The following is an 18,235-nucleotide window of genomic DNA, read 5'->3' as shown; positions in this document are numbered from 1 at the left end:
CCTGGTCACCCCTCCGTCCCCCCTCCCAGTTTCCTCTTCTAGGACAGTGGCCAGCCTAAAAACATCTGGGCAGGCCGTCCTGGCCCTGGTCCTGAATTGGGGGGTGGGAGGCCAGACACTGAGGTTAGCGCTGCCTAGACTCTCCCACTGGGGAAGGGGTGGCAGGTAGGGCACCCGAGGGTCAGAGGAGGAGATGGGGAGCAGGAAGAGAGGAAGGAGAGGGGGGTGGAAGGCAGCTGCCTGTGTCTGTTCATTAACCACCTGGATTAGCCATTTCTGCCCAGAGGGGTGAGGAGGGAGTAAGAGCTGCTGGGGGGCGGGCGGGGGGGGGGGGGGGACCGGCAGGGGCACTCATGCTCGGCGGTGCCCAGGTGCCCAGGTGCCCGGGCTGAGGGGAGGGCGGCAGGGCAACCCTTCCAGGCCTGCCGGCCCCTCCCTCTGGGAGATGAGAGCGGGGAGCAAGGAGAGCCCCAAGGAGGAGAACAGGGCCCGGTAGCAGCTCCAGCGGGTGGCATCCCCCGGTCCCGGCCGTCTCCCTCTCCGGCCAGCCCTGGGATGGGCAGCAGGCAGGGGCAGGGGAAGAGACCAGTAGTACCTCCTGAGACTCCGGCTCCCGACCTCCCACTCTCGCCCTGCTGGCCTCAGTCTCAAGCAGCCACTGACACCAGCAACTTCCCCAGCAAAGGAAACTCCTTCTGACTGGTCCCTCAGAGCGGGGACCACTGCACCCCAATATCCCTGCCGGAAGCAGACACCAAAGGCAGGAGACAGGAGACTGACAGGTTGGCCTGGGGAGGGAGGGAGGACAAGCCAAGCCGGACCTGGACCAGGGGGGCTGGCCTCCCCCCTCCCCTAAGTTACAGCCCTCATGGCACCCACACCCCACACTCACCTTCCCAGCGGAGGGCCACCGGGTGCCAGGGAGGTGTCTGGGCTCCCGGGACACAGCGGGGGCAATGACGGGGCAGCAGTGCGGCTGGCAGGAGGCGGGTGGCTGGGGAGGGCGTGAGCGAGCCTTGTGTCCGGGCGGGAGCGGGCAGGGCGGTGGAGCTGGTCCCAGGGCCACTGCTGGGAACAACTGGCCAGGGCGCTGCGCGCCGGCTCCCTCCCCGCGGGCGGGGCACCGCCTCCTTCCCCTCCTCCCGGAGCTGCCGCCTCCTTTAACCCCTGCAGCGCTTGGCTCCCTCCCTGCACCCTGCGCCCCTCCCTGCACCCTGCGCCCTTCCCTGCACCCTGCTCCCCTCCCTGCATCCTGCGCCCCTCCCTGCACCCTGCGCCCTTCCTTGTACCCTGCTCCCCCCCTGCACCCTGCTCTCTTCCCTGCACCATGCGCCCCTCCCTGCACCCTACTCCCCTCCCTGCATCCTGCGCCCCTCCCTGCACCCTGCACCCTTCCTTGTACCCTGCTCCCCCCGCTGCACCCTGCTCTCCTCCCTGCACCCTGCGCCCCTCCCTGCACCCTGCTCCCCTCCCTGCACCCTGCACCCCGCGCTCCACTGGGCCCCCCTCGGGCCCAGAAATGCGGCCTCCCCTCCCGCAGCCACAGCCCCGCAGCCAGCCTGGGACCCGCAGCAGGACCCGCAGCGGGGCATCGGAGGGCGTGGGGACAGGTAGCCAAGAGGTCCCGTAGCCCAGGGAAGAAACCCGGCTGCAGAGAAATGGGCAGAGGGCTGCTGGCTGGAGAAGGGTGTTTGGTCAGAGGGTAATGGTGATAACCACGAGAGCACCAGCTCCCGGTTTCTGTAGAGCACCCCTACTACTACGCCAGTCCCAACTCATTTTGTGACAGGAGACCTAGACTCTCACTTCCGAACCTGTTTGGGTTTTTTTTTTTTCCTTTATCTGTCAAATCTGGGATAACAGTCACTGCTTTTTTCTCTCGGCTGGGTGGGCTGGGTGAAGACATTTGTGACCCTATATTCGAAAGCGATGTGAAGTGACCTCTAGCTAATGAGATGCCTGCTTCAGTTCTCTTTGAAATACATCAATCACAGGGACTGACGGATGGAGAGAGAATAGAAATGTCATAAAGCAAATAGGCCAGAGAATTCATTATAGAATCCAGGGAGTTTACCTGATAATCCTTTCAACTGTTCTATATGCACACACAAAAAATTTTTTTTAATTACAAATATCAGGGGAAATGCGATTTGAAAAGTTTGCAGCAGCATGTGAATGATAAGAGTGAAGAAGCAGACGGGATTATTTTGGGCGGGAGGGAAAAGTCATTTTGCTGCACACCTGTTGCATGCCAGGCACCTAAAAAATATTCTCTCTCACTTAATCTTCAAGTCTCCCTTATTCTAGCTGAAGAAAGTGATCTTGGAGAGGTTAGGGGACTTGTCCAAGACCACGCAGGGTGCTATGGAGGGGAAACTCAGCCTTGGACAGGCTGGCTCCAGAGCCAAGCTCCCCACCACTCAGCCCTCCAGAGACCGACAGGCTCTTCTCTTGCCCATCTGGGCGGCCTTTGTAGGAGGTCCTGGGCCAGTGATCTGCATCGCAAAGCCTCAGTTTCCCCTGCTGTACGATGAGTTTGAATCCACAGGTCCTCAAGATGTCTTCCAGTTCTAACACTCACTAATTTGTATTAATTCAGCCAAACCCTTCTCCAAGCTTCAATCTTCCAAAGAGTAAAGTGACAAGGAAGGCGCAGAGGAGGGGCAAACGGCATCAGGAAAAATTAGGGGGGCATCTGGGGCCAGTGACAGTCAAGCCATCCGAGGGCTGCTCCCCCTCACTTGGGCAACAGTGAAACCCTTGTGGATTCAGGCAAGAGGGGCACCTTCCCAGCACCCTGGGTGGACAAGGTGGAGACAGAAGCATCATTGCGCCCACTCCCTGCCTCCAGAACAAGATGACTTCACCCCTTGCTAAGTGGAGAGCCTGGGTTCCCAGAGTCCCAGATTCCAGCACATCAAAACCTACCAGCCTTGCCAGTGGCCGCAGACTGTGTGTGTGGTGCTGCCAGAGACAGAGATGGGAGAGAAAGCCCCACTGGCGGTGCCTCTGAGCCTGAGGACTGTGTCGGGAGACCTGCCCAGTGGCCTTGGTTCCCTGCCCAGCCCTCGTTGGCCCCAACTCTGGGGCAAAGGTGAATCCCAATAGCCTTGTCCTGCTCACCCCCACACCCCTGCAGACCAAGGGTGGCTCGGGGGCTTAGATCAGCCCCGGTCAGGTGAGGGAAGGGAGAGATTCCACGTCAGCAATCCGGGCTCCTCTAGAGGTGGATGGGGAGTCTGCCACAAAAGTGGGAACCCCTCTCCCCATCCCCAAGTGCAGGACTGCACATCTGATTCCAGGGTGATCCTCTCCATCTCCTAACGCACACCCACTATCACCCTGATTGACACCAAACTGTCCCCGGCTCCCCACTGCCCACCAGATCCAGTCTGAGCTCTGCAGAAGGACCCTCTGTGACACAGCCCCACCTCTGAGCCTTTTCAAGGCACAATTCCCTCTTCCATCAGCAATCAGGCTTCAACTCAAAAGCCACATCCTCCCTGGGTCCTTCTGCAACTGCACCATTTGGTAGGTACCGTCCCTTCCTCTGAACACCCAAGGCTCTTGCTCATACATTAACGCCAGGACACTCACTTGTCGGGTGCACTTCTAGATCTCCCAGTGAGTTGAGCAAAGATTTATTTTTCATCCTCTTCCCCAACCCCAGGTGCTCAATGCCCAACACAAGGTGGGTACCTAGATTCTCAAAGAATGCAGAATGAAAAAACGGATGGTAGAGAGATGGATGGAACTGAATAAAAGAGCACTTTTAAACGCTTGATTCTGCACCAGACTGTACCCCAGACAACTTTGGCAGACTTTTATCTTCGAAGCTGTATCAAAAACTGACTTGCTAAGATACGAGGACCATGTACATGACGTCCCAGGCGCGCCCCAACCACCCCAGGTCTGCAGCAGACAGGAGGAGCTCTGAGACATGCCAGCCTCAGCTGCTTGCCAGGAGCCCCTAGAGATGCCTCGCTCTATCGTCCACCCCAAAACACCCCTCTTTCCCAGCCCTCCTGCTCCAGCACCTGGGCACAGAAGCGTGAATTCAGCAAGTCTCTAGAAACCACACAGACAGGAAGTCGAAGAGCTAGAGGATCCCAAAGAAAAACAAAAGCCTTCCCTTTTATTTCCAAGAGCTGTCCCATAGCTGATGCTCCACCGCCGCCGCCCCCCCACCCAGGCTTTCCCATGTCAGTCCCAGCATCTCACACACATGCCTGTGCACACTCACACGCAGAGTGAGAGCTGCTTTCTGCAGAAGCCGGCTCAGTCCCTTTTCCCTCCCCTGCTCTGCTCAAAGCCTCCTCCCTGGTCCAAAGCAGGCCGAGGGATTCCCAGGGTTTCCCCTCTCCCCTCCCCCTCCTAAGCCAGCCCTTGCCCCTTTCTCTCCTCCCCCCTCCCATCCCCAACTGCAGGACTGCACATCTGGTTCCAGTTGTGGTTGGTCCGTTCAGGGGTAGGCCTGGGGGTTTCTCATAAAACTGAATAATACCAGTGTTGGAGCCTGTGGAGCTGGGGGAAGGGTGGGCAGGAGGCCGGAGGGGTGGGAGGGAGAGAGGCCGGGCAGCAAGGAGGCAGGGAGACACAGAGAACCCCCGAAAGGAGCAGGGCTGTGCCTGGCATCCAGGAAGGATTCAATGGATGCTTGTTGAGGGAGGAAAGAAGCCGGAGAGACAGAGAGCAGGAGAGCCAGGAGGAGAGAGGGCAGGACAAAGAGGGGATCAGAAACAGAGACCCAGAAGGAGGAGAGCCACGAAGCTGGGGGTGGCGGGACAGGGCCACTGCGCCACAGAGCAGCATTGAGAAGAACTGGGAAAATGAATTGTGCCTGTCGGGGCCAGGTGCTGAGTTAGGCACTTCCAGTGCAACAGGAGGGATGTGACAGAAAGGAGGACAAAGGGACATACAGAGACTGGGGAGAAAGGGCCAGGATGAAGTCCAGAACGTTGGATCCCGATTCCCCCAGGCCTCTGGGCCCCAGGGGGGAGCACAGAGCTGCTCCCAGGTTTTCCCTCATTCCATTTGCATCAAGATTTGAGTGCCTACCCTGCACCAAACCTTTCCCGGGTATTTTTCCCATTTTTCCACTATAGCAAAATGGCTATAACTCCTATCAGTCTCAGAAACAGGCTCAGAGCAGTTAAGCGACTTACCCAAAACCACAGGGCAGCTGACAAAACACACAGAATTTGAATCCAGGTCTTGCAACTCAAGGGTGGGCATTGTGGGCCCCTGCACACCCACCAGGGGTCATGTCATGTAACCCCCACTCTTGCAGGGCCAGATGCACTGAAGGGCAAGCTCCTGTGGGGGGGGCCAAGAGTAGACCAGCACCATCCAGCAGGCAGGGACTGGCTTCCCAATCTCCCCAGGATGGGGGCAGGAGGGGCTGGAGCTTCCTCTCTAGCACCCTTGCCCACCCCCCATTCTCTTCCTGCCTCCCCCCGGGAGAGAAGGCAGGGCCATATGCCCAAGTCCCAAGCGGAGAGGAGAGGCCGTGGGCCTCAGAGGGCCTCAGAGTCCGACTGGGCTCAGAGCACAGCTGGCTGGGAGCCAGGCCCTGGGGGACACCCTTGGCACTTGGTCAATGTCTGTGCATTGGGTTCCACCCTCCCCCCTCTGACCACCCCTCCTTCGCCCCCCACCCCAGGGCAGCGAGAGAGGAGTCCAGCTTTCTCCCAGGATCCTTCCTCTCAGGGCTACCCCCTAGGACCCCCCACCTCAGCTGGCCTCCCTGTCCCCTAAAGCTGGCTCCAAAAGCCTCGCCCCACCTTGTCACCCCACAGAGCCCCCTCCCTTCCTTCTGGGATGCCGAGTTCCAAAGCCCAGATCACAGGTCTCTTCCTTTTCTAAGTGTCATCCTCAACTCTCAGGCCAGACTGAGGCTGCAGGAGGGGCCCCCCCTCCTCACCACTGCCACCTCATTTGCATCTCATTTGCATGCATTCCCAGCATCTCTGGGAATGCAGAACTGGGCAGGGCCTCAGCCCCTTCCCCGCACTCCCTCCCAGGGAGGGAGACGGTCTGGTTTCCTACTCTCAGGTTTGCTACTGCGTCCGTGGTCTGAGGGCAGAGGATCAAATGGGCAGGAGAAGCATGAGAAAAATGGCCTGCCAACAACTTGTGCTTGAGACACACACGCTGGCAGCTCCTCCCTCTCGAGCCTGCCTCAGTTTCCAGCCAGGAAAGGCACTTGAATCCAGCCCCAAGGCCTCAGACTGGGAGTCAGGGCTTTGGGTTCCAGCCCCGCTCAGCCCCCGGTGCCCTGGTGACCAGAGAACATCATCCCTCTTAGCTTCCATCCTCATATTTGACAACCTCTAAGGTCCCTTGGAAGATTCCTGAACACGTATCTGGAGAGACGCTGGTCCTTGGCAGAAAGTCACTGCTGTGCCAGTTCACTGCACACAAATCCCTGTTTCCCGCTTAGAAACTCGATTTTAAAGCTGGAAGAGCTCTGGGATGTAATCGCCTCTGGGACTAGATTCCTCTCAAGCCTAAACCAGCAGCGATCACTGGCTTCGGCCTGGATCCTTTCGGAGGACCCGCAGCCCTGCCTCACATGGCACGCCCACCACCCTAACCCCATTATTACAAGGTCCCTAGCCTGGACAGTAGGAGAACCCCCACACCCTAGGTTATCTGGATCTCAGAAAGGTGTTGGCAAGAGCCCTGATGACATGCTTGGAGACGAGATAGAAAGCCGAGTGGATTCCTAGCCAGCCAGCCAAGGGGTGTTGATTAATAGATCAATGTCAACTTCCTGACTTGCCAAAGGGCTCTGTCCTCTGCCCTGGCTTGTCCAACATACTTATCAGTAACTTAGATGAAGCTTTAGAACAGAGGCTTACCAAGTGCACGAAGGTGGAAAAAGCAAAAGGAAGAGCTAAGACGCTGATCTGAACCATAATGCAAAACTGACTTGATAAACAGGCCAGAATCAGTAAGCGAACATTTCTTTTGGGGGCAAGTCCTAACCTAGGGTTCAAGAGTCATAAAAATAAAAAACCCTGAATTGATAATAGTTGGTGCAATTAAAAAAAAAATAGTTCATGCAAGGAAAGATCTAAGATTTAGTCAAAACAGAAATTCAGTTCAGCTCCCAGTAGGATATAGGGCTGCCACCAAAAGGCACGTGCTCTTTGGGTTGCATTAACAAAGGTGTAGAATCTAGACCAAAGGAGATGAGAGTTCCACTCTATGCCATGCCTCTCAGACAGCACTAGAAGTGTCTAGTTCTCGGGCAGCCCCAGAGGCTCAGCGGTTTACCACCGCCTTCAGCCCAGGGCCTGATCCTGGAGACCTGGGATCGAGTCCCACATCGGGCTCCCTGCATGGAGCCTGCTTCTCCCTCTGCCTGTGTCTCTGCCTCTCTCTCTCTCTCTCTCTGTCTCTCAAGAATAAATTAATTAATTAATTAATTAATAATAAATAAATAAAAGTGTCTAGTTCTCTCCTATATTCTATAAATCAGAGAACATCCTCAAGAAGATAGCAGAAGACACTCGATAAGTATCCTTTGAATAAAAGTATAAGAAAGGGGGATCCCTGGGTGGCTCAGAGGTTTAGCACCTGCCTTTGGCCGAGGGCATGATCCTGGAGTCCCGGGATCGAGTCCCGTGTCAGGCTCCCGGCATGGAGCCTGCCTCTCCCTCTGCCTGCGTCTCTGCCTCTCTCTCTTTCTCTATGTCTATCATAAATAAATGAAATCTTAAAAAAAAAAAGTATAAGAAAGATTAAAGAAATTGGGCCCAATTTTTACTTCAGCTGATTTTTTTTAAAAAAGGACACAGCATGCATCATCAAGTATTTGAAAAACAAACTACCTTGAGAAAGTGAGCCAGGGCAAACAGTACTGCCCACATCCACCTCCTTTGTCTCTCTGCCCCTTCATCTGTGAATTCCTTGAAGCCGGGGACCACCTCCCATTCACCCCGGAATGTCCAGAAGGCAGGACCAGTCAGGGGCTGAGCCGCTGTGAAAGCCAAAACAGCGTCCTGACAAGGCCAGGCCCGTGGGCGCTGATCAGTAGGGAGCGTGCTGGCCCGGGCACGAATGCTAACCTCTTGCCAAGCCGGCTGCTGAGCCGGAGGAGGCGAGGGCCAGGCTGGTGGTGGGACGCTGGGCTCGCCGTGCTGTCCCAAGCTGGCCGCATGGCCTCCCGCCCCCCGAGACTCACCGCCCGCCACTACTCGGTGGGGACCGGCCCCAGATGGGCACCGCTGCCCACACCGTGGTGCTGCCCCCTGGCCCAGGCCCTGCCTCTCATCACCTGCGTGCGGCCTCAGGCCTCATCATCTGCACATCGAGATCCTTCGCCCCCCAACCGACCCTCCTCTCACCATCCCTTCTCCTTAACACCGAACCGTGTGCCTCAGTGTCCCTCTTCTGACCACGTCCTGCTCTGTGCTCCGTGCCAACGGGCTGCTAAGAATGCCAGCCCTCGCCCTGCTCCCACCTCCCCATTGCCTCTTACTTATGGACGGCTTCTGGGGCTGGCCGGAGACTTCCTCCTGAGGACTCTGCTCCTGAGGACTCTGCTCTGGCCCCTACACAGAAGAACCTTCCACCCCGCCCTCCCTCCTGGAGTACGAGAGCCAGGGACACCCGGTCCCGTCCTACTGAGGTCCAGGGGCGGACGGGGGAGAGTCGAGGCTTTCGTGTCGCATGGACCATCTCCGAAGCCTGTGTGACCTCGGGCAAGTTATGAACCACTCTGAGAGAGGAGCGCAGTCTGACACACGGCAGCCCTCCCTATATTCCTGCTGCCCCCACATCCTCCTCCTTCAGAGGAGCCATCACCATCCCCACCCCAGGGTCACGATTCACCTCTGCTCCCGTGTGTCTCTTACGCTCTATTTAATAAGCACATTTATCAAGTGCTTTCCATGTGCCAGGCCCTATTCCTCGAGCTTCGGAGGTATGAACTTTAATCGTCCTAACAACCATCTGGGTATCGACCATGATTAACCCCATCCTAAGGTAAGGAAGTGGATGCTCAGAGACATGGGCTATGATTGCCACCACTCTCCTGGCTGAAGCAGCAGCAGTGCATCAGCAGGGACCTCAGGGCCTGGCCCATCGACATCCTGTGCAACGCAGGGCTCTCCTGTGCCTCACTGATGCTCGCTCACGGCCTCTGCTTTCACACACCAAGCCCTCGGAGTTCACTCCCACACCCAGCTGAGATTGGAAGGTTCCACTGAGTGGCAGCCTGTTTACTGTGGCTCCCAGTTCTGCTGCAGAGAACAAGTCCCTTTAAAGCTTTATTCAGAAATCTCTCTCTCTCTCTCTCTCTCTCTCTCTCTCTCTCTCTCACACACACACACACACACACACACACAGCTGCTCACAATCTCCCCACTTCACAGGATGGACATTCCCAGCTCTTCCATAGTTTTCTGGATCTTTCCACCTTCCAGGTGATCGGTTGTTTCCCTGCTTCTGAGCCTGCCCCATGGGCCTTCATCCACGCACACAGTCACCCATTCGTTCAACAAATGCTCTTGAGTGCCTGCACTGGGGCAGGCCCAGAGGTGCCAGCTCTGGAATATTTGGTCTAGAGGAGGAGACAGCAAACAAACAAAAGCACAAACGCGTAACACAAATAGTGCTGAGTGGTGCAAGGGGAAAGAGCAGCACGCCAGACGGAGGAGGGATCGCTTAGATCCTAACAGCTAATGCGCACTTCACATGTGCCAGGTCCTGTTAGAAATCCTGCACGGGCCTTATTAGCTCATCCTCCCCGCCCCTCACCACAGCCCTGGGGATGTCCTTCTAAGCCCACTCTGAACAGTGGAGGGAGCTCAGACACAAGAGGCAGAGTCACTTGCCCAAAGCTAGTAAGACAACAGCAGAGAAGCAGCGGCAACAGGCCCGAACCCCAGCCGTCCTCTTACACAGCAGGCCATGTTGTCTCCAAGGGACTCAGGGAGGGTTCCTTAGGGCTCAGTTCCCAAACCAATGACCCCTCACACACATGCCAGGCCCACCCTGGTGGTGACCTGGACCCCATACTGTCCTTTTATCCATGTCACCTGGTGCAGCACTAGCTTCACTAAGACACTAGTCACCCAAACCCCAGACCCTCAGCTTATTTTCCACTCACTGTTACCTTCAGACGTTGGACCTTTGACCTGGTTGATTTCAAGGTGGCCAGTAAAGGGTACGAATGGGGCCAGAGGCCAGCCCCATTCATCAGGCTTGCTTGAGACATGGCTTCTGGTGTCACTTGGATGTGACCAGGGATGGAGCAAGAAGAGTTCCAAACTCTGGGAAACAAGCCCCCCAGGCTCTCCCCAGGGCCACCCAACCGAGGCTCACAAGAATCTAGAGTTGACTAACCCAACCTTCTCATTGTAGTTATATGGAAACTGAAGCCCAGAAAGGACAAGTAGGGGGTCCCAATGTCACCACAGGGAGGAGGAACTCGATGGAGCCAACCCTAGAACCATGGGTCCAGCTCCCCACCCAGTGCTCAGGCCCCAGCACCACACTGGCCCCCAGGAGAGCTGGTACTGGCCTTATCCACCTGGGGAGGGAAGCCGGACCTTGCGCATTTAACCACAAGGAAGGAAAGGGGGGCTCCAGCCGCTGGAGTGGTGAGGGACCCACAGGGCCCAATAAAGGATCCTAGGGTTCCTGGTGCAGCCCAGTCCAGCTCCCCACCAATGACGAGTATGGAGGCTGGACCAGGAAGGGTGAGCAGGGCAAGGGACATCAGCTGGGGCCCCTCCCTCTGGGTGCTCCTCCCCAGGGACCCCACGGGTGACTGTTTTCCAAGGAACATTGTGTTCGAGCTGTGAGTCTTGGCTCCAGCACCCTACCCTGGCAGATCTCCAGCTGCCTGTTTAATAATGTACAGCCAATCGGCCATTAACAGCAGGTTCCAAAAAACAAAACAAGAAAAAAAAAAGTTTGATGGTTGTTTTTGTTGTTGGTTTTTTTCTTTTCCTTCCAGGTACCTGGTGATGGTTATGAGGAACAAGTCTCTTCTGGCTGGTGTCCAGGGCAACCACCGCCTGCCCAGGCTGAGGGGTCCTGGCAGGTCCCACCTGCCTCTGCCTGCCCCGCCCACCGTGCCCAGGCGCCAAAGTGCCCGCTCCCACCTCCACAGTCCTGGCGACACCCTGGGCCCACTTCCCAGGGGCGGGCAGCTGTCCTGGCACCTGGGAGGTCCGGAGAGGCCTAGCGGGGCCAGAGGAGAGGATGTGGGATGTGCTGGCAGGAGCAGAGGAAGGGCAGGTGGGGGCCCAGCGCTTCCTAGGAGATCCGCCCTGTCTGGCTGCAGCCAGGGGCAGAAGGTGGAGCTGGGGCAGCCCAACCAGGTACGAGAACCTAAGTCCGGAGCCAGATGGCCAGCTCTCCTGGGCTGGACCGGGTGAGGGGGTGAGGATTCTGGGGCCTGCCCTCCTTGGCGCCAGATCGTCTCCATCTGAAAGTCAGAATTTGCAGCAGAATCAAGGGAGCTGGAAAGCAGAACACTCACGGGACAGTCCTTAGGACAGAGAGTATAAACATCGATCCTGTAAGAACAGATCCAGGGGTGAAAAGATTGGTTCTGGGCTAACTGCAGCAGCAGGCCCAGGTGAGAAAGCCTGCCAGACTCTCCTCTCGTCTCCAGCCTGGCACCCCAGGAACGGGAGCGAGGCCGTGCAGGGGGCGGGAAGAGCTGCCAGGGGCCAGGGCTGGGTCCTCACAGCTCTACTCGGCTCCCTGATCACCCCGGGCCAGTCTGTGCCCTCTCTGGGCCTGCATCTTACTGCCATGCCAAGAGAGCTAGTCGGGGGGGCGTCCCCCATCCTGCCTGGGGCTCCCGACCACGGAGGGATTGCCAAGGCCAGACGCAGGGCAGACAGAGGAGCCCGTAATCATGATGATGATGGGGATACGTTATCATTTATCAAACTCTCCGTATGTTCCAGGCACCATATTTTTTTTCTCTCTCATTAATTCTGCTGGGCAGGTGCTATTATTGTCACCATGGAACAGATGAGGACACTGAGTCTTGGAGTAGTTGAGGAGTCACTTGCTCAAGTGATGGTGTGAGTGACAGAAGCAGGACTTGGACCCAGGCCGGCCGGCTGACCTCAGGGTTCATGCTGCCTTGAAGATTCCAATCAAGGGGAGTGAGTGACCCAGCCCCCAAAGCACTAAGAGCCCTGCACATCTGACTGCTGCCTCCCAGCCTCTGCCTCACCCACGTGGGGTCACCAGCCCCCTCTCTGTCCTTTACCTGCAGCTCCCTAGGCCCCCTTGGGCTTCCCATTTCCCCCAGGGCAGTGGCACCCACAGCCACAGCCACACAGGCATGCACACTCACACACTCATGCACACACACACTTGTGCACATATGCACAGGGCCCCATTCACGACACGCAAGCACATGCACTTAAACTCATGCACACACACACATCTGCACACACAGGCATGAAAATATGTGTACAGGATATACGTGCACCCCTCTGTGCACACACGCTCTCAGGCCTGATGGCCCCCGAAGATCCACACTGACACACACACTGGCACCCATGCAGGTACCTGAACGTGCGCACACACACACACATAAGCACACACGCGAGCCGCAGCCCTGGGAGGCTTGGCGTGGGCACCCTCGGACTGTCTGGGCAAGCAGGACCGGACAGATGTCGGCCGTGCCACCCGGGTGGTTATTCCAAAGGCAAGAAGGCCGTCGGCTAATAATACTGCGGCGCATTCCTGGCCCGAGATAAGCGGCCCCAAGCATCCTCGGCACGTTCTGGCCTCGCTGCCTCACCCCTGTGGATTCCACCCACAGCGCCGTCCTGGAGGAGCCCCAGCAGCCGGCGCCGCCAGCACAGACACCTTGGCCAGGGGCCTGCCACCCGGCCCTCCCCGGGGACCCAGGCCCACTGCAGGTCTCAGTCTCCCCACAGAGATGTGCACGCAGGGAGGAGGGGATGTCGGGGTCTATCCCGAGATGGGGACTAAATTACAGGATCTGTGTGTTCCGGCAAACACACACCCCATGGGCCTCCGGTGCTAAGGACATGACACCCGGGCGGAGCCCCCACTGCCAGGGGCTGTTCCAGCGCCTCATGGCATGGCTGCTGGCCACGACTCAGTGACATCACTGTATCCCTGCAGCTGAGGACTGAAGTCCACTGAGACCCCACTGCTAGGAAGTAAGAGACCCAGAATCAGGACCCAGGTCTTCTGGCTCCTAAGTCAAAGGTTTTTCCCAGGACCTCAAACAACCCCCCTCCTGGCTGCCTCTTATATCATGTATTTTCAGTGCCACCAGGTGGATGAGGGACATCTCAGGAATCGCCTTTCTCAGGGAAAAGATTTGTGTTCATTACAGGCTCAGGAGGAGGAGTCTCAGTAACACACACACACACACACACACACACATACACGGGCAACACCCCCCATAAAACTGTCAGATGATAGGAGATGTTCTAGGGCATCACAGCTGCCTTGAGGGGTGAGGAGTGTCCTTGGAAGAAAAGACAGGAGAATATGAGCTCCTAAACCCCCAAGTCCCCGAGGGCCTGGGAGGGAACAGAGCTGTGAAGACAGAGAACGGGGCTCCCCCATCCCTGGAGTCAAGAGGGAGAGAGAGAGGCCTTTGGATTTTAGGGCTGGAGGGCCAGGAGAAAGGGCTGGCCCTTGGGGAACAAGGCAGGGTCCGGAGGATGACATGAACATATGAAGTCTGTAGGGACCCAGAAGGGACACAGAAAGAATGGACGGGAAAGAGAAAGAACAAAGCTAAGGAACCTGAGGTCCCTAAGGAAAGAGGCAACAGGGGAAGAATAAGAGATGTGGTTGCAACAGAGGCCAGCTGGAGCTAGAAAGTTCTATCACACCTTGGTGATCCCGGGCAGCCCACACTTTGGTCTTTTTCTCATCTTGTAGCCCAGTCATGTCCCAGGGCAGCAGTCCTAGAGTCTGTGCGTGCGCGCGCACAGACACACACACACACACACACACACACACACCTAAATCTCAAGTGTCCCTCTTGGCAACTCAGTCAATGAGGTCAAGAGCTGCTCTGGACATTTCTCATATAAGAACAGTGGGGTCCAGGGAAGGGCTGTGGCTTCCCAAAGGCGCCAGCTTTCCTTTTTGCTGAGAAAAAAAAAAAAAAAAAAGCCAAGAAGAAGACCCAAGTATCCCTATCTCTTCAATTCCCCAAGAGGCAGCCCTGCCAACTGGCAGAGCTGAGGCCAGAGGCCTCAGAGGCAAAGGGAGAGCGGAAGGAAGCAGGCCCCGGGGACTCTGGGGTGTGACTTTCCCAGCGCCCCGAGGAGATGAGGAGATGGGATGGTGGAGGATGATCAGAGCAGCATCCCAAGCTTGACACCAGCCCGCCAGGCTCCAGGAGGGCAGGACCTTGGCTGGCGATGAAGGCAGAGGGCACAGGTCACGGTGGGGAGTAAGGCTGAAAGCGGGAGGCTGTGGTCCCATGAAGACTCAGGCCGCCCCCTGAGGCTCGGTAGGGCAGCTGTGCTTCCCAGAGCCATGTGGCCCCACAGCCTGCAGACGGCCCGTCCGGCGTTGCCTACTGGCCACCCCAGCCCTCCCCACTCTGAGCAAGCCAGGCAGCCTTACACGGACATCTCAGGGACACAGTATGTATGAGATGAGGCATCAAGGGACACAGGCGTGTGAACTCCCCCTGCCCCCCAACTTCACCCTGGGGTGTGCTCTGTCTCCACCACTCCTCCTTCCAGAGCCCCCTCTTCCCTGGGAACAAGCCAGTGGACCCAGCGGCCAAGGCCAGAGAGGAGAAGCTGACACGGGACACTGGGCTCTGGATTTCACATCCAGCTGGACAGAGACCCCAGCTGGACGCCTAGAGAGAAAGCGGGAAGGGAGAAAGCGACTAAGGAATGAGGACCCGGGATCCCTGGGTGGCGCAGCGATTTGGTGCCTGCCTTTGGCCCAGGGCCCGATCCTGGAGACCTGGGATCGAATCCCACGTCGGGCTCCCGGTGCATGGAGCCTGCTTCTCCCTCTGCCTGTGTCTCTGCTTCTCTCTCTCTCTCTGTGACTATCATAAATAAATAAAAATTTTAAAAAAAAATTTTTAAATCACTTTAAAAAAAAAAGGAATGAGGACCCATCGAAAAAGTGGTCACATGTTATAGTAGATGTTGGCAAACTGAATTTAAATAAAACATTAAACCAGAAAAAAAAAAAAAGAAGGAGAAGTGATCACATACCAGCAGATGACTGCTGAAGGGACAGAGGCAAGAATATGTGTAGATACATGATTATTACAGAAAGAGACAAGAACAGAGTTTCCACATTCATTTGCCTGAAGCAAACAAACCAATCGAAATGGGACATTTTTGAGATAATCAGGGAAAACTGAACACACACTAGGTATTAGCTTCTCCTAAGAAATTGTTATTAATTATGTTGACTGTAATAATGGTATTATGGTAATGTTAAAATTAAAAGTCCTTATCTGTTAATGATACATAGCGAAGTATTTACAGCGGAATGATATAATGTCTGGGATTTGCTTTAAAAACACTCTAGCAAAAAAAAAAAAAAAAAGCGAGTGAGGGGGGCAGATGAAACAAAAACAACAAAAGTTGATGGTTGTCGAGCGTGGGTACAAAGGAGTTCATTATGCTATTCTTGCTACTTCTGTATGTTTTAAATCTCCCACAACAGAAAACTGATGAACACGCAGGCGCACGGTGGGGTGGGGTGGGGTGAGGTGGGGTGGGGGGATTCATCTGACCCGTGTTCCCTAAAGTGTGGAATTAGGATGATGTTAGTTGGAAACATGGCTCAACAATTTTATTCCAATATTTTTGTGTATTAAAAGAAATTAAAAATATATAATTGTAGAGTAAGGCTTTCCATTCTTTTTTTTTTAAGATTTTATTTATTTGAGAGAGAGAGAGAGAACCTGAAGCAGAGATCATGACCTAAGCCGAAACCCCGAAACCCAGAGCCAGATGCTTAACCAACGAAGCCACCCAGGCGCCCCCGAGTAAGTCTACACATTCTATCACTTAAATGAGTAAAAGGTTATAAAGGCAACTTTTTTTTTTCTTAATGTAGTAATAGTGCAAGCCAGTGAGAACTCAAACTAAAGTGGCAGGCAAAGGGGAATACGCCGGGCGCGGGGGGCAGCTGGGAAGCCACCAAACCCACCCAGACTTCCCACCGCCAGGGAAGCCACACACGGCACCCAGGTATAGGCACTCCCCTCCCTCACTGGCATCCTGGACGGGCAGGTGTGCCTGAGACATCTGCCACCTACGCCGCACCGGGCTCTGCCGGCGAAGAGCTGGGATGCAGAGACCACAGTGGGTGACGGTCACTGCCCTTTACCAAGACCAGCTCCCCCCGCCCCGTGCTTGCACAGTCTCCCACCCCAACCCCCGCCACAGCTCTCGGAGGGAGACCACACCATACCCATTTTACAGATGGGGAAACTGAGACTCCAAGAGAAGACGTGACTTTCGCATGGCCCCCAAGGCCAGTGGGTGACAGGGTCAGGATGTGAACCCACATCTCCCAGACACCCAGACTTGCAAGTTGAAACAAGAAGGCAGCCGGGTAACTGGCCCGGCAAAGGGCTAAAGTGCTGAAAGAACTGGAAAGGAAGACAAGAGGGACGCGATCCGTGGGAGGGAGAGGCGGGCCGGCAGGGCCTGGGCTGCACGATCGGCTTGGGTGCCCGCCTGGTTGTTACCCAGAAGCGGCAGGTAGCGAAGGACAGCGGCAGGCTGAAGGTCACGCAGCCGGTGCAACCGGAGGGTAGGAATGGAAGGCTGAGCCTCGGTCAACATTTCAAAACACACACTTCTGAACTTTGGGCTGGAATTATACCAACTCAGCATGGCAAACGTAGGTTATTGGGCGCCTCCTGGAAGTTTCTAGTTGGTAGCCAGAATGTGTCTGATTAACAAAAATATGGGGAAATGCATGTAATTTCTCCAGATGTGAGCTTCATGGGGGGGAAATACTAATAAAAGAATCCTGTCATTGGGCACCAGAACCTGGAACAGACCCGAGGACGGGGGTAATGCCCTGGAAGGGCCCCCTGCCCACCGGAGTTTCTAACCTGCCAAGGCTGGGAAACAGGGGAAGGAACGCTGAAGGACACAAAGCTGCGCCAAAGCTCTGAGCACCCAGGAGACCCCCCCCTCCATCCAGCCTCCCCGGGAGGCCCAGGCTCCTAAGCGAGTCCTGCTCCCATTCCTGCTCCTGCTCTTGGGGCCCCGGCCTGTGTTGGACAGGCGGACCGGAGCCTAATGCTGGCTGGGGGGGGTGGGGGACAAGGGGGGGGCCCCCAGTTATCCCAACTCCACTCCCCAGCTGGGAAAGGCTGGGCAGGCAGCATGACCTACCCCTTCCCCACCCCTGTTTCCCAGGCCTTCCCACTTTCCCCTGCCCATCCAGATAATAATAATAATAATAATAATAATAATAATAATAATAATGACTTCCTCATGGGGCTGTTTTGAGGATTCATTGACATGATCCATGTAATGTGCTCAGCATGGAAACTGGTGCCCAATTGCCTAATAGGTGATAACCACAGCGATTATTATCATTAACGAGATCCACAGTGGGGCCCTCGGGCACTGAGGCCTGGGCCAGAGGAGGCCGCAGGGTGGGCAGCAGCCCTCGGGACAAAGGAGGCTGAGAGGGGAGAGCAGCCCAACCTCATCCTCTCCAGGAATGCGGCTGGCGGCTGGGAGGGTGGGGGGCGAGGGGAGATGCCTCGCCGCTGAGGTCAGGCCCTATTTGGAGCTGGCAGGGTGTTTATCATCCTCACGTGTGAGGGGAGGGGGGAGCGGAGAGGGGGAGGAGGAGAAGCAGCTGCTGGGAGGAGGGGAGGACTCCCCGAGAGAGCCAGAGGGACCTGCGCCTTTGCTGGTGTCCTGGGAGACCCCACCGGCCCCTCCACGAACTCCCTCAGTGAGTGGGGGCAGGAGGAGTGCCAGCGGCACCCAAAAGTGCCCCCTGCCCAGCAGCTGCCCTGTCAGCCAGGAACAGGACATCCGCCCCACCGTGGGCCCCACTTCCAAAGCCCATCACCACCACCCAGCAAGCTGGATCGTGTCATCCTCAGCTGACAGACAAGGAAACTGAGGCTGGGGCTGCTCAAGCTCACTGCCCAAGGATGCTCACTGACACCAGCCCCATTCCTGGATCTCCTCACTGCCCCAGAGGCCACTCACAGGGGTGCTGAGAGACAGGATGTGGC

The 18,235-nt window shown here is 56.4% G+C and overlaps 1 protein-coding gene across 9 annotated transcripts in view; it reads right to left on the bottom strand.

Moving 5' to 3' along the window:
* TNS1 (tensin 1) overlaps nucleotides 1-18,235 on the bottom strand; it is a 229,696-nt gene that overhangs the window by 135,790 nt on the left and 75,671 nt on the right. For 3 of the 9 annotated variants that reach the window (XM_026002190.2, XM_072741840.1, XM_072741841.1), the window contains exon 1: nucleotides 893-1,074. The exons of the other annotated variants lie outside the window; for them this stretch is intronic. The gene's annotated coding sequence lies outside the window, so the exon portion shown is untranslated. Of the gene's footprint in view, nucleotides 1-892; nucleotides 1,075-18,235 lie in introns of those variants that run through there. 9 annotated transcript variants of the gene reach the window in all.

This window comes from Vulpes vulpes, chromosome 16 (genome assembly GCF_048418805.1).
Source record: "Vulpes vulpes isolate BD-2025 chromosome 16, VulVul3, whole genome shotgun sequence".
NCBI lineage: Eukaryota > Metazoa > Chordata > Mammalia > Carnivora > Canidae > Vulpes > Vulpes vulpes.
The sequence above is the reverse complement of the archived record's forward strand: the minus strand, read 5'-3'. Positions and strand labels throughout refer to the sequence as shown.